The sequence below is a fragment of the Neoarius graeffei genome, chromosome 21 (assembly GCF_027579695.1).
Source record: "Neoarius graeffei isolate fNeoGra1 chromosome 21, fNeoGra1.pri, whole genome shotgun sequence".
NCBI lineage: Eukaryota > Metazoa > Chordata > Actinopteri > Siluriformes > Ariidae > Neoarius > Neoarius graeffei.
This window is the reverse complement of record NC_083589.1, coordinates 48,266,991-48,282,254: the sequence shown is the minus strand read 5'-3', so window position 1 is coordinate 48,282,254 and position 15,264 is coordinate 48,266,991. Positions and strand designations below refer to the sequence as shown.

At 41.4% G+C, this 15,264-nt stretch overlaps 1 protein-coding gene across 4 annotated transcripts in view; it reads right to left on the bottom strand.

The window, feature by feature from the left end:
- Positions 1–14,815, bottom strand: part of arhgef39 (Rho guanine nucleotide exchange factor (GEF) 39) — a 129,778-nt gene extending 114,963 nt beyond the window's left edge. Inside the window, exons 1-2 of one of the 4 annotated variants that reach the window (XM_060903285.1) lie at positions 14,772–14,792; positions 9,951–10,018 (exon numbers count right to left, since the gene is read on the bottom strand). The gene's annotated coding sequence lies outside the window, so the exon portion shown is untranslated. Of the gene's footprint in view, positions 1–9,950; positions 10,242–14,284; positions 14,600–14,771 lie in introns of those variants that run through there. The other 3 variants (XM_060903286.1, XM_060903288.1, XM_060903287.1) reach the window with 3 other exon arrangements.
- Positions 14,816–15,264: the final 449 nt, after the last annotated feature.

Genomic DNA, 15,264 nt, shown 5'->3' with positions numbered 1-15,264 from the left:
CCCCCACAGTCCAAAGACATGCAGGTTAGGTTAACTGGTGACTCTAAATTGACCGTAGGTGTGAATGTGAGTGTGAATGGTTGTCTGTGTCTATGTGTCAGCCCTGTGATGACCTGGCGACTTGTCCAGGGTGTACCCCGCCTTTCGCCCGTAGTCAGCTGGGATAGGCTCCAGCTTGCCTGCGACCCTGTAGAACAGGATAGAGATAATGAGATGAGATGAGGTTCTTGTACCAGTTTTTAAGTGAAGTTAAAGAACAGATAGGCATGTGTAATAGTTTGTATTATAACAAGATGAAGTGTAGCTTTAAGCAAGGCTGGGAGAAACAAATGAAGTGATTCTCGGAGAGGACTTTTTTTTTTGACAATCCAGAATCCACTACTTCCATAGTGCTTTTAAATATAAGGCTGTAAGCTTTGTGTTAGTTGTCTCTAATATTTATGTCCCAATATCTTGACCACATTTTAGGATGAAAATAATCATTTTAGATGTTATTTTATATCGAAAAATTAGCTGTCTCGGAGAGGACTTTTTTTTGGCACAATTACATACTAATTTGATCAAAATAGTCTGAAAACTTACTGGCATTCAACATTAAAACTTTATGTTTCCAATGATATGGAACCAAATATGTGTTTTATGGTATAAAGAATGATTTAAGTGCATCCCTTTTGGAGCTACCTGTGGTCAAAAAGCACTTTTTCTAAATGACATGAGTAATTTTGCTAAATATGACATATATTGCCATACATTCACCAAAAATAACGTTAATCACCAAATATTTTTTTTGCATGGTAAATAGAGCTATCACAGGGCTACAATAAACAACCAAGTTTATTTAGTCAAGCCTTTTGATATTGAAGATAATAAGTGTTAAATGTGATTTTTAGCTTGCGTACCCTGATTGTAAAACAACCCAGAATATAAACTTATTTCGATTAATATTCAGAGCTTTCAAGGCGAACCTCGAAAAAACTGTGAGAGCCACATCCAGTAAACAATTCACATCATTTGAACTGAAATTGACACCCGCGTTTCTGACTTCCGTTTTTTGGGGGGGGGGTTTTATCATTCCGACCACTAAGATCTCAATATTTTTCATCAAAGCAACTCCAGCTATATTCTAAAATAGTTATTTATTTGCATGAATCAGTTTGATTTGATGAGAATCAGCACCTCCAAGTCCGAGGCCATGGTTCTCGACCGGAAAAGGGTGGCTTGCCCTCTCCAGGTTGGTGGAGAAGTCCTGCCTCAAGTGGAGGAGTTTAAGTATCTCGGGATCTTGTTCACGAGTGAGGGAAGGATGGGGCATGAGATCAACAGGCGGATCGGTGCAGCCTCTGCAGTGATGCGGTCGCTTTACCGGTCCGTCGTAGTGAAGAAGGAGCTGAACCAAAATGCGAAGCTCTTGATTTACCAGTCGATCTACATTCCGACTCTCACCTATGGTCATGAGCTTTGGGTAATGACCGAAAGAACAAGATTGCGGATACAAGCGGCTGAAATGAGTTTCCTTCGCAGGGTGGCTGGGCGCTCCCTTAGAGATAGGGCGAGAAGCACAGTCACCCGGGAGGAGCTCGGAGTAGAGCCGCTGCTCCTCCACATCGAGAGGAATCAGCTGAGGTGGCTCGGGCATCTTTTTCAGATGCCTCCTGGACGCCTCCCTGGGGAGGTGTTCCAGGCATGTCCCCCCGGGAGGAGGCCCCGGGGAAGACCCAGGACACGCTGGAGGGACTATGTCTCTCGGCTGGCCTGGGAACGCCTCGGTGTTCTTCCTGAGGAGCTGGCCGAGGTGTCTGAAGAGAGGGAAGTTTGGACTTCCATGCTCAGACTGCTGCCTCTGCAACCTGGCCCCAGATAAGCGGATGAAGACGAGACAGTTTGATTTGAAAAAATAAGTAGGTAAAGCTATGAAATCTCACTTCAAAAAGTCTCCAGTGAAGCATAACATCAAAACTAGCTAACGGAAAATTTTGCTAAATACTTCATCAGAAACAGTGAGAGCGAGAGAACATCCCTATAAAACTTCTGACTGATCCTCACAAGTAATCCATTCGGAAACTGATCAGAAGAGAGAGCCTGAGCGCTTTCCCGTGACTCAAAAAGCACCGGCAGTTTCCCGATGTCCTGTGAGCAGAGTTTTTCCTCTGTTGCACCAACATCAACCTACCATTACTCCCAAAGTACTGAACAGATCTTAACGAGATGAATTTCTTTGGAAAGCAGAGATAATAAGATTTTTAATGATAGTATTCACGATCGAAAATATTCCAGAGTTAAGCAATGACAGATTTGGAAACTCAGATGAGCGTCCGCATGCACAATTTTCACGGCACGGCCAGTGAGCGTCTGATCTGCCGGATGTAAGGAATAAAACACAATGTGGCATGCTGATGCAGGAAAATAATCAACTGACCCAAAGTTACTCTTCTCCACTCTGAAGCTGATTACTTTCCTACATCAACAGCACATCCCAAATTAGTTTAATCCTCCTATACAGCAGTACTTTCCAAATGATTAGGCCTAGACTTTTATTGATTCAAAAGATGACATTTTTTATCCATTCAAAGTTACGGTTAATGTTGTGGAACATCCATGAAACAAAGTAGTTCCTGTTATCACTCACATCACTGCTAGAACCAGGGCTCGACATTAACAGTAGCCCGATTGCCCGGGGCAACCATTCAATAGATTCGGACAACCAGACTCTCACAAATGCTTGCCCGATCGGGCAACTACCCAAATATGTCAATTTACGTGAAAAACAATGTTTATTCATTCATATTATGATGAAATTCCATCACGATTTGCGATTGTTTGACTCGGAAAGACCGCGTCCATGTTATCATTACGGGATGTTCAACAACTAGCGGAATTCACATTTGCACATCGCGGGCTCGCAATGCAGTTTCCCATTGCTAATAATTATCGCGTAGTGCATATTCAGTGTTCTATTGGTATGTCCTTCAATACATGACTAATTACCGCATTACTCGCACGGGGCGCTAGTGTCAATGCTTGTTGATACAGACAGCGTCTGAGAAGTTGAATAATAAATCTCATCTCATTATCTCTAGCCGCTTTATCCTGTTCTACAGGGTCGCAGGCAAGCTAGAGCCTATCCCAGCTGACTACTGGTGAAAGGCGGGGTACACCCTGGACAAGTTGCCAGGTCATCACAGGGCTGATACATAGACACAGACAACCATTCACACTCACATTCACACCTACGGTCAATTTAGAGTCACCAGTTAACCTAACCTGCATGTCTTTGGACTGTGGGGGAAACCGGAGCACCCGGAGGAAACCCACGCGGACACGGGGAGAACATGCAAACTCCACACAGAAAGGCCCTCACTGGCCACGGGGCTCGAACCCAGAACCTTCTTGCTGTGAGGCGACAGCGCTAACCACTACACCACTGTGCCGCCCTGAATAATAAATAAAAAAATTAAATAAACATTAAAGTCACAAACTTTGGCATTATGTCTGGTTTGGAGAAATTTGGTTTTAAAATAAAGACGAGGAAGAGAAGAAAAAGAAAACTCAAATCAAGCTCATCAGTGGATTCAAAGAAACTGTATGAGGTGAAAAGGCAAAGAACTGTTATTCCCAGCTGGTATTCAGAGTTTCCTGGATTGAAGTTGGTCAAACCTGAGAATGAACCTGGGCCACCCAGCAAACTCTCCAAAGATGATCCCAATTTGGATGTTGAATCAGATGAGCCCAGAGCTAGTACCAGCCATTCAACTGATACTGATCATGCTGATAGGAATAATAATAATAATAATAATAATGACACTGCTGACCAAGGGAAACTGATTTGCTCCATATGCCTGAAGTACCCTGCCCTGGCTGATAGCGGCTCATCCCTAGTGAAAGGCTGTTCCACATTTAGGAAGGATTCCTTAAAGAAACACTGGCAGTCAGTTACACATACCAGGTACAACAACAACAAAAAATAAATAAATAAAATAAAACCAACTAAAATAAAATACTAAAAATAGAATAAGAAATAAAATTAAAATGATGATGATGGGTGTTGATGATGATGATTTCTATTATTAGTAGAGTTGCAAAATTCCGGGAATTTTCAAAAGGTGGAAACTTTCCATGGGAATTAACGGGAATTTTTGGGAAAAGACTGGGAATTTTGAAAGTGGACATCAATAAAGTAAGTAGAAAAAAATATTGTAGCATAATCTTGGTTAAAAGAGGCAGATTTATGGGAATAAAGTTGTGCATAGCACGCTGTTACTCACTCACATGGACAAAACATGTTATTTTCTCAGGAGCCATTGAAGCCACACCCCTTACATGCATTTTGCATCCCTCTATCACATGCACAATAACTTCTAGAATTCTGAAGAGCTAGAACTGTTTTAAATACAAACTGCCGAGATCACACATTACAGACAAAGGACTACATGCCATCAAGTAAGTTTTGAGGATGTTTGAGGATGATCTTTTATCTATTATGGCATTTAAGTAAAAATGAAAAGGTATAGTAGAATAAATCTAGTGCTAATTTACTTGTAAATTAGAATTGTGCCATTTCATTGAAGTAGTTAGCTTGTGATGCTAGTTACAGCAAATTGTGCTAGCTTAATGGGAAACCAGATAAGCTAAATGAAAGCTTCCTATGAACATTTCATGTGAGAAAACTAAATTTAATGCTAGCTTACTGGTACAAATAAATGTAAATGTAGAGAACATGCAAAATAGAACATGCAAAAATAAGGCTTAAGAAACTTTGTGTAAATGCATTGATATGCAAGACTTTATTTGACATTCAAGACTTTTTTTTCGAAGGGGAAAACATTTTTCATTTTGAATTTGAGTTTTTGAGTCAGAAAGAGAGTTACGTTCTGTCTGTTCTGTCCCATAAGTGGGAGCTGTAAGCAACATATTGGCAAACGTTCATGTTTTGTTCAATAAAAGAAAGTTCTTCTTACAAATAAATCAGAGTCATGTGTTTTAATTGTCTCCATTTTGCAATAATGTCTGCTGATGACAAAATAAAATGTTTATATTTTTATGACTAAATATATGAGTGATTCCACGCTTATGGGTACTGAAATGGGGACATGAACTTATTCACCTAAAACCATTTCTTTTTTTACCATCAGGTCACAAAACATGTAATCTTTAATGAATGATATGTTAAAAGATAACTTTAATTTTCTGAGATGTAATAAAAACATATTTATATGCCAAAGTCAAGCCTATGAGTTCCAAAATGTCTGTTACATTACTTCTGTTACGATTGTCCATCTCGCGTCTGTTACAAATTAATTACAATCTAGCTATATACCATGTTAATCTTATTGAAAGAATGTGTATGTTTATTCTACTACACATGTTTATTAATTACATTTGCTAAAACATCACCTTCCTATGTTTCAAAAAGTAATTCTACATTGTTAAAATTGAGAATATATATGTCCACAACACTTCTGTTACGTTCTGACTTTGGCATATAAATATGTTTTTATTACATCTCAGAAAATTAAAGTTATCTTTTAACATATCATTCATGAAAGATTACATGTTTTGTGACCTGATGGTAAAAAAAGAAATGGTTTTAGGTGAATTTTTAAAAATAAGTTCATGTCCCCATTTCAGTACCCATAAGCGTGGAATCACATATATATATATATATATATATATATATATATATATATATATTTATATATTTTTTTAAATAAAATAATTAAATAACTCCCCTAAATTACCGTAATTCCAGTGCTTTTTTTTTTTTAATTCCCAAAATTCCCATACCAAAGTTTCCATGGAAACTTTCCAGAAATTTTCCGGGAATTTTCCGCCCCTTTGCAACCCTAATTATTAGCAACTTTGTTCTAGCATATCACAAATATAGATTGAATATATATAAGAACTAAGAGAACACAATGTTGTAAGCATATGTGTTTGTTGCATATTCAAAGGAAAAAAGTATGTAATATTTGGGCAACCATGTTCTGAGTTCGGGCAACCAGATTTCTACAAATGGTTGCCCGAATGGGCAACCATGTCTCAAAGTTAACGCAGAGTCCTGAGAACCAGGCGTTCCCTCGCCAAATACATCTTTTTCCTCTCATGAAATTAATAAGTCAAATAAAGCAGCTTCTCATGCTACCCAGAAACCACAAAGCCCTCTGTTCATTTATGTAAACAAATCTCACTATTTAATAATGAGCAGATGAACCAAGCAGAAAAAACATCCCCATGCTGCCACCAGTTATACTCGTTTAGCTTACTTCAGTAAAGGAGACTAATTAAAAACTGCAAACAAATACCTCATAAACAATATAACGCTTCCTGAGGCTATGATTGGAAACTGTAATTAGTTACATCGGAGTCTATCAGCTATAATTTACTCTTTATTTATTCACTCATCTCCAGGAACTGCTTTACCCTGGCCAGGGTTGTGGTGGATCTGGAGTCTATCCTGGGAACACAGGACACGAGGCAGGAACACACTCCAGATGTGACACCTGTCCATCACACAACTTTCTCTCCAACAGAAATCACTGTTTTCTCCCATAATATATTTACCGACAGATGAGTAATGCACAGCTGTTAAGATTCCCAAACAACTGTACATCATGGCTTCTTTGCCCAGGAATGGTGTCTCAATGAAGGACAACTCGCAACATGCTCTTCCATCCAGGCCTCAAATCCTTAAAGGTCCCATGGCATGAAATTTTCACTTTCTGAGGTTTTTTAACGTTAAAATGAGTTCCTCTGACCTTCTTAAGTCACCCCAGTGGCTAGAAATTTCATAATGTGTAAACCAAACTATGCCCAAAACGGTGCGTTGATAAACTCTTCCCTTTACTACGTCAGCAAGGGAGATGATCCCCACGCCCCCCCTCTGGATTCCCACCCACTGTATGAATTGCCCCGCCCAGTTGTAGTGAGGAGACCATAGAGGACACAACAACATGGCATCGCCTAAGCGAGCAAAACATGGAAGTTGCGCTGTACATGGATGTGACAACACAGAAAAGAGTCTGTTTTTACTGCCGACGGGACAGCCCCTGAAGACGCAGTGGCTTAATTTTATTTACTCCAATAATACGCCGTCGAGTCTACCTAAGACGGTGTATGTTTGTCGGAAGCATTTTCCTGATGAATGTTTCCACAACTTGGGACAGTACAGGGCAGGTTTTGCACATCAACTGTCACTGAAGCCTGGGTCCGTACCAAGCATCCCTGCCGCATCAGCAACAAACACCGAACAAGTAAGTGTATAACTGGTCGTTTTGCCGTGTTTTAAAATCGGTGCGTTAGCCTAGCAATGGCTACATTAGCTGTGCAGCTAACCGCTTCCTGCAGTTAGCCAGGTAATCTGCGCTACAAAACTAAAGAGCATGCAGCATGCTCTGTTAAACTGAGTTTAGTCTGGAAATTGACTGTAACTTATGAGCTTATGTTTGACTATTGCTCCGCAATGCATGTCTTCTGTTGGATAAGCGATATGTTGCTGCTTCTATCCTCTTTGGTAATGGAGTGCGTGTTCAAGCCTAGGGTATTATACGTTCGTAAACTACCACTCCGAACACTCTCACTCTCTGTTCTCTGTGTCACGTTGAGTTTACGAAAGGAGTCCGAGGGAGAACGGGGTTTTGTCTTAGCAGCGTGGCTACAGGCGCTGATAGCAGCAAGTATGTGTGTGCGCAGCTTGGTCAAGCCCCTCCCCCCATGGCCCACCCCCACCCTCTACCCTTCCCCGCCTCTCATTAGCAAAACGATGCACTGGGAAAAGCGCTGAAATGGGGCTTTCTCCCAGGAGGCTATATTTACGTGCCGAGGGTTCATTTCGAGAAAGGCTGCGGATATAACATCCTGAAGCCTCCACAAGCCCGTTTAAAGCATCAACAAACCACCATGCCATGGGACCTTTAAGTATGAGTAGCACGCTGTGTGAGCACAATCGCTATCAGGCACGTTAAAATGTAAATAACTTTTCTAAAATTTCACTAAAACTCATTGAATTTTCATCATTGTAAGAGAACTCCCTAAAGTATTATTCAGCAAAACCCCAGAATGATAGCACAAATCTAGAATTTTTAACAGAATTTTAGTTCTTAAAATTTAAGGTAATTATGGACGTCACGCGTAACATTTACACCCGTGAAAAATCACTCTGAATGCTGTTTTGAAAGTTTTGATCAAATATTCTCTATAATAATTATAAAAAAAAAAAAATAAAATAAAAAAATCGCTTAAATATTATAAACACAGTCTTTTAATGTATCAAAAAATAATTTTGATAAAGCTAGGAAATTCGGAAGAAATTTTGTTTTTTCTTTTGCTTGTTGTGCGCGTCACGCTACCAAAATCTAACTAACCCCTTCACGAACAATTCCAACTTTCATGGACTTGTAGCGCGAATAAACCTTTCAAAAAATATATATAATACTTCTCACCCAGTAAATTAGAATCCTGGTGATTTATATCCTCGTAGCTTCAGTAGATCTAGAGATTTAGTCAAGTGAAACACGCTAACCATCTATGGTGAGACGTGCTGCTGTAGTTGAGAAACTCTCATTTCTCCCGCTTCCAACTAACTCCGTGACCCATACCAAAATAACAATGTCACACTCATCACTTAAGGATGATTTATGCCAAGTTTCACGGAAAAATACAGCGAAATAAACTTCCTAGAAGCATTTTTCAAAATCCCAAACATTATGAAACATTTCTTGTAGGGTTTCAGGTTACAAATTTCGAGAATAGAGAAATTGCGGTGCAAAAGTTTGCCACTAAACTCGCGAAAATACTCCATCCTAGCGAGTTTCACAACTGAACTAGGCTACGTGACAGTCCGTGACCACCCAGGAATGTTCTAGAAGGTACGCTTCTAGGCACGTGCGATCGAGAAAGACGCCACGTGAAGGTAGTAAAGGTAGTATTTCCACTGTCTTATGACATTTTTGCTTGTTTTAGCGTGATAAACAATGCATTATGGGTAATCATTAAAATGCTGATTTCAAGGTTAAAATGGGTAAAAACAACTAATTTATATAGATATTGTAAAAATTGTGCCTAATAGTTATTTCAGTATATAAAATCAAAACCTGAATTTTTTATTTTTTTCCCTATGTTACACTATTGTGCATCTATTGAGGTATTTCACCTGACGTCACAGGGTCACGTGACGCCCCGGTGTCCACCATTTTGGACGGCAAGCTAGCTAATGTCAACAACAGTAGCTGGTATGTTACTGTAGCAATGTTTACGTTCAGTCATTTGGATGACTGTTAAAACCTTTCAGTCTCAAGTTTTTCCTTTACTGGATTTACTAGTTTACTGAGCTAGCGCGCGATGGCTCCCGGCTTGGCCGGCGAGCGCGCGATGGCTCCCGGCTTGGCCGGCGAGCGCGCGATGGCTCCCGGCTTGGCCGGCGAGCGCGCGATGGCTCCCGGCTTGGCCGGCGAGCGCGCGATGGCTCCCGGCTTGGCCGGCGAGCGCGCGATGGCTCCCGGCTTGGCCGGAGAGCGCGCGATGGCTCCCGGCTTGGCCGGAGAGCGCGCGATGGCTCCCGGCTTGGCCGGAGAGCGCGCGATGGCTCCCGGCTTGGCCGGAGAGCGCGCGATGGCTCCCGGCTTGGCCGGAGAGCGCGCTAGCTCAGTAAACTAGTAAATCCAGTAAAGGAAAAACTTGAGACTGAAAGGTTTTAACAGTCATCCAAATGACTGAACGTAAACATTGCTACAGTAACATACCAGCTACGATGTTGTTGACATTAGCTAGTGCTAACAGCTAGTTGCTAATACACTGCTACAACTACACCGACCCTAATAATACAGTTCTTAGTAATTGCCTGGTAACAGCAAATTTATAACGGGCCATGTCTCAACAGACTAAGAAGTTATTTCAATGACATTTAATAACATTTTGTTTATCCTGAGGACCGAAAGTAAATGAAAATGTGAACAAACCTTAGCTGTAATCAGATGGCGACCACCGGCTCCAGGGACGACCCGCTGATGTAGGCATGTTACCCAGCCTGACACAAAATATTTGTAGGTATCCAAACTCTTATACGCTTTCAGATCAATACCTGTGTATGGCGATGGGTTTTTAACGACATAGGTATACAGATCATGTGGGCCGAAGTCAGGTAAAGACGAGGGCTTCGTGTACTTCCGTACGTCAGTGAACAATCCTGGTGGAAGCAGGTAAACGTCGTTCTCGAAGCCTGCTAACCTCAATTTTTGCAAATACCTCTCCCTCTGCTCGCCCTGTAAATGCCCTACATCACTGGATAGTGAAGGTGTTTTCTGCATCTCGCTCCTTTTTCTTTTATGTTTTTCGTTTGTCGCCTTCCTCGCATTCAAACTGATTCGAGCCGTGCCGTCCAAAATGGCAGCATCACATGACTTGGTCACGTGAGTGAAATACCTCAATAGCATGCTACTCATCTATCTGAACAAAAGCTTGTGCGTAACACATGCCAGCCATACAATATGAACATGCAGGAATCATTTGATTTAAAAAAAAAAAAAACCCACAGACACGCCCAATTTTGGTTGACCTGTTTTAGCTCACAAAAGACAACGCCGTCGGTACTTTCACCACCAAAAAGCCTGGTGAGCTCAGAGACTTAATGAAGGAGTAAACACTCCTTCATTACACATACAGACGGGTGACAATTTAAAGAAAAAATTTTAAAAATCAGGGCCTTTGTTATGCTGCAGAGGCAGGTTGTGGGTCCATTTGTCCTCTTTGGAGGAGATCGTATTACAAATAAGTGCAAAATTCTTCTAACTATAATGAAATACTTCTATCCTGATGGGAGTGGTCTCTTCCAGGATGACCATGCCCCTATCCACTGGCTCACTGAATGGTTTAACAAGAATAACTTACACATACCCTTGCCCTTTATGCAGGAATGGCTGAAGTGCCCTTGAGCAAGGCACCGAACCCCCAACTGCTCCCCAGGCTGCTCTGGGCATGTTGTATGTCACTCTGGATAAGAGTGTCTGCTAAATGCCTGTAATGTAATGTAATGTAATGATACCATTACACAATTCAAGGAATCTGGAGGAATTCTGGCATGTAAAGGGCAAAGGCACAAGCTTGGGCAGTATGGTGGTGTAAGTGCTTAGCACAGTCACCTCACAGCAAGAAGGTTCTGGGTTCAAGCCCAACAGCTGATGTGGGCCTTTCTTTGTGGAGTTTGCATGTTCTTCCCATGTCTGTGTGGGTTTCCTCCGGGTGCTCCGGTTTCCCCCACAGTTCAAAGACATGCAGGTTAGGTTAATAACGGGACGGCCTTGGGCTGAGGTGGTCCTGAGCGAGGCACCTAACTCCCAACTGCTCCCTGGGCGCTGTTAGCATGGCTGCCCACTGCTCTAGGTATGTGCGTATGCTCATTGCTCACGTGCATGTTCACTTCTTCAGATTGGTTAAATGCAGAGAGGAATTTCACAAGCGTGTGATGAATAAAGTTCTTCTAAGTTGATCACCCGTGATCTCCAATCCCTCAGACAGCACTGCATCAAGAACAGTCATTCATCTATAGCTGATATAACCACATGAGCTGGGGATTACTTTGGCAAACCTTTGTCAAGCGCTACAATACAGAATTACATCCACAAACACCAGTTAAAACTTAACCATGCAAAAAAGAAGCCTTATGTTCACCGTGTCCAAAAGAGTCATCGACTTCTCTGGCCTCGGAGGCATCTGGGATGGACCATCACACAGAGGAAACGTGTATCGTGATCAGACGAATCAATATTCCAGGTCTTTTTTGTAAGACATGGATGCAATCTGGGCGGCACGGTGGTGTAGTGGTTAGCGCTGTCGCCTCACAGCAAGAAGGTCCGGGTTCGAGGCCCGTGGCCGGCGAGGGCCTTTCTGTGCGGAGTTTGCATGTTCTCCCCGTGTCCACATGGGTTTCCTCCGGGTGCTCCGGTTTCCCCCACAGTCCAAAGACATGCAGGTTAGGTTAACTGGTGACTCTAAATTGGCCGTAGGTGTGAATGTGAGTGTGAATGGTTGTCTGTGTCTATGTGTCAGCCCTGTGATGACCTGGCGACTTGTCCAGGGTGTACCCCGCCTTTTGCCCGTAGTCAGCTGGGATAGGCTCCAGCTTGCCTGCGACCCTGTAGAAGGATAAAGCGGCTAGAGATAATGAGATGAGATGGATGCAATCTGCTGTGGCCAACAGACAAAAAGAACCATCCAGACTGTTACCAGCAACAAATCCAAAATCCAGGGTTTGTCATGGAATGGGGTTGTGTCAATGCCCTTGGCAAAGGTAACTTACACTTCTGTGATGGTGGCATTCATGCAGAAATGTACACAGATTTTGGAGCAACATATGCTGCCTTCAAGACGACATCTTTCCCAGGGACATTTCAACAAGAGACAATGCAAAACCACATTCTTCACATATTACAAAGGTGTGGCTGTGGAAGAAGAGGGTGTCTGTCCCCTCCGCCCCCAATAGAGGAGAAGAAGAAGCCTTTATTTGCCACATGCACCCTCAAGCACAGTGAAATTCATCCTCTGCATTTAACCTATCTGAAGTAGTGAACACACGCATGCACACACACATACCCAAAGCAGTGGGCAGCCATGCTACAGCACCCAGGGAGCAGTTGGGGGTTTGGTGCCTTGCTCAAATGCACTTCAGCCCAAGGCCGCCCCATGTTAACCTAACCACATGTCTTTGAACTGTAGGGGAAACCAGAGCACCCGGAGGAAACCCACACAGACACAGGGAGAACATGCGAACTCCACAAACAAAGGCCCCCGTTGGCCACTAGACTCGAACCCAGAACCTTCTTGCTGTGAGGCAACAGTGCTAACCACTACACCACCATGCTGCCACCATGGGTGGTGAATTTTGAAACGAAAAATATGATGAACATCCCGTACTGTTTCACACCTTAAGACTTGTTTACAGGAAGAATTAGACAAAATAACACCTGAAACGCTTCATCACTTGGTGCCTTCAGTCCCTAAACGTCTTAAGTGGGCGGCACAGTGGTGTAAGTGGTTAGCACGGTCGCCTCACAGCAAGAAGGTTCTGGGTTCGAACCCAGTGGCCAGCGAGGGCCTTGCTGTGTGGAGTTCGCATGTTCTCCCCGTGTCTGCGTGGGTTTCCTCCAGGTACTCCGGTTTCCTCCACAGCCCAAAGGCATGCAGGTTAGGCCAAATAAAAAAAAAAAAAAGAAAAAAAAAAGTGTGTTTCCGGTAACCCGACCGATCGAGAATTTCCGCGTCGAAATTGCCGACCGTAAAGTTTTTATTACAAATTTCCCTCGATATTTTAGTGTAAGCGGCGTTAGTTTGTCATAATTTTTTGTTTCAATGCATTCAAGTTGTGAAAGAAACGATAAAAAGTAAAATGTTTCACCACTTCTATCAGCCCTCCTGCATAAACATGGAAGCGCACTTGTATACTGAAGGAGGAAGGGAAACTGAGCTGAGCCGCCATTTTGAATCCTCATTCAAGGCTGTAATGCAAATTGCTTCCTTTTCAGTATACAAGTGCACTTCCGTGGCAGGGAAAAACACTACATTTTGCCGCCTATGTAGTCCCCTATTTATACAAATAGGAGTCATTCAGGATTCAGCCATGTTTTTGCTCAGTGTTTTTGCTCGACCCAAGTTCTACAGTAGGCTAGGCTAGGCCGTCTGCTTTTAATGGAAGTAGCCTAGCCTAGGACGTTATTTTCACGTTATTTCTTGATAAGGTGTTTTCACGTTATTACATGAAAATATCATGAAATATCGCTTCCGTAGATCATAACTCGAACTCTCGCAATATTTTTTTTATTCGTTTAAAGATTTAAAACACTTGTTTTATTATGATGTGTGGTATAAAGGATTCTGTGCCAAAATACTATTTTGTAAGATGTTTACTTGTGTTAATTTTTTCGAACAAAATTAAAAAAAAATTAAGAAAAAAAAAAAAACTTTCCTACCTACTGACCTTATTTTAGTATTTCATGTTACCAGAAACACACTATTTTTTTTTTTTTGGCCTTAGGCTAATAACGGGACGGCCTTGGGCTGAGGTGCCCTTGAGCGAGGCAACTGCTGCCCGGGCGCTGTTAGCATGGCTGCCCACTGCTCTGGGTATGTGCGTGTGTATTCACTGCTTCAGGTGGGTTAAATGCAGAGAGGAAATTTCACAAGCGTGTGATGAATAAAGTTGTGCTTTCTTTTCTTTCTTTCTACTGTAAATGTCTTCAGGAAACCTTTTGACATGCAAATAATCAAAACTAATGATTAAATATGCAAATTAATCTTTCACCTGAGCAGTATTAGCTACTTTCCCCTGAAAAGAGTGAGCATTACTGAACAGATATCAGTCCAGTCCAGTTTCAGGGACTCGATCAGTCTATGCCAAGGTACTGTGAAGATGTTCTGGAGGCGTCTTTCATTTCTCACCTGTCTGTATGGAGCTATTTTAAAGGAATGTTGCTGCCACACACAATGAATTGACCAGACAGTGTTTACTCCGAGTGTGTTTACTATCTCTTACCCTTTTCCCTGCATTCATCTGCGTTTTATGTTACTTGTTCAATACAGCCCTGTTCGTCAATTATTTGTTCGTGTTTACTACCACGAGGTAAACATATAAAGTTTCAACCAGAAAACAACTCATTTATATAAACATAAAACATAATAAACAAATACAGCCCTTCCGAATTCTTTTGTATCTTTATACAATATAATATAATGTAGAACTGGATAAAGCGGCTAGAGATTATAATATAATATAATAAACACTAACTAACCTGACCAAACACGGATCCTTTTCAAATTGAATTGAGGCGGTCTTTTTACACGTCAACGAATTTCCGGGTTTGCGTCGATTTCTATTGGCTCCCAGATGTCGACGTCTTGACGTCACGAGGAGCGTCATGGAATCGGGCCGTCCCACTTGGATGTTATGCCGTTTCTGAATAATAATAATAATTATTATTATTATTAGTAGTAGTAGTATTTTCATTATTATTAATTAATAAATTAATATTAATTAATAGTAATGAAAATAACTGCTTATTATTATTATTATTATTAGTAGTAGTAGTAGTCATAATAATAATAATAATAATAATAATCAGTTATTTTCATTATTATTAATTAATATTTTTTATTATTATTATTATTATTATTATTATGACTACTACTAATAATAATAATCATCATCATCAGTTATTTTCATTATTAATTAATATTCATTTATTATTATTATTATCTCATTATCTCTAGCCACTTTATCCTGTT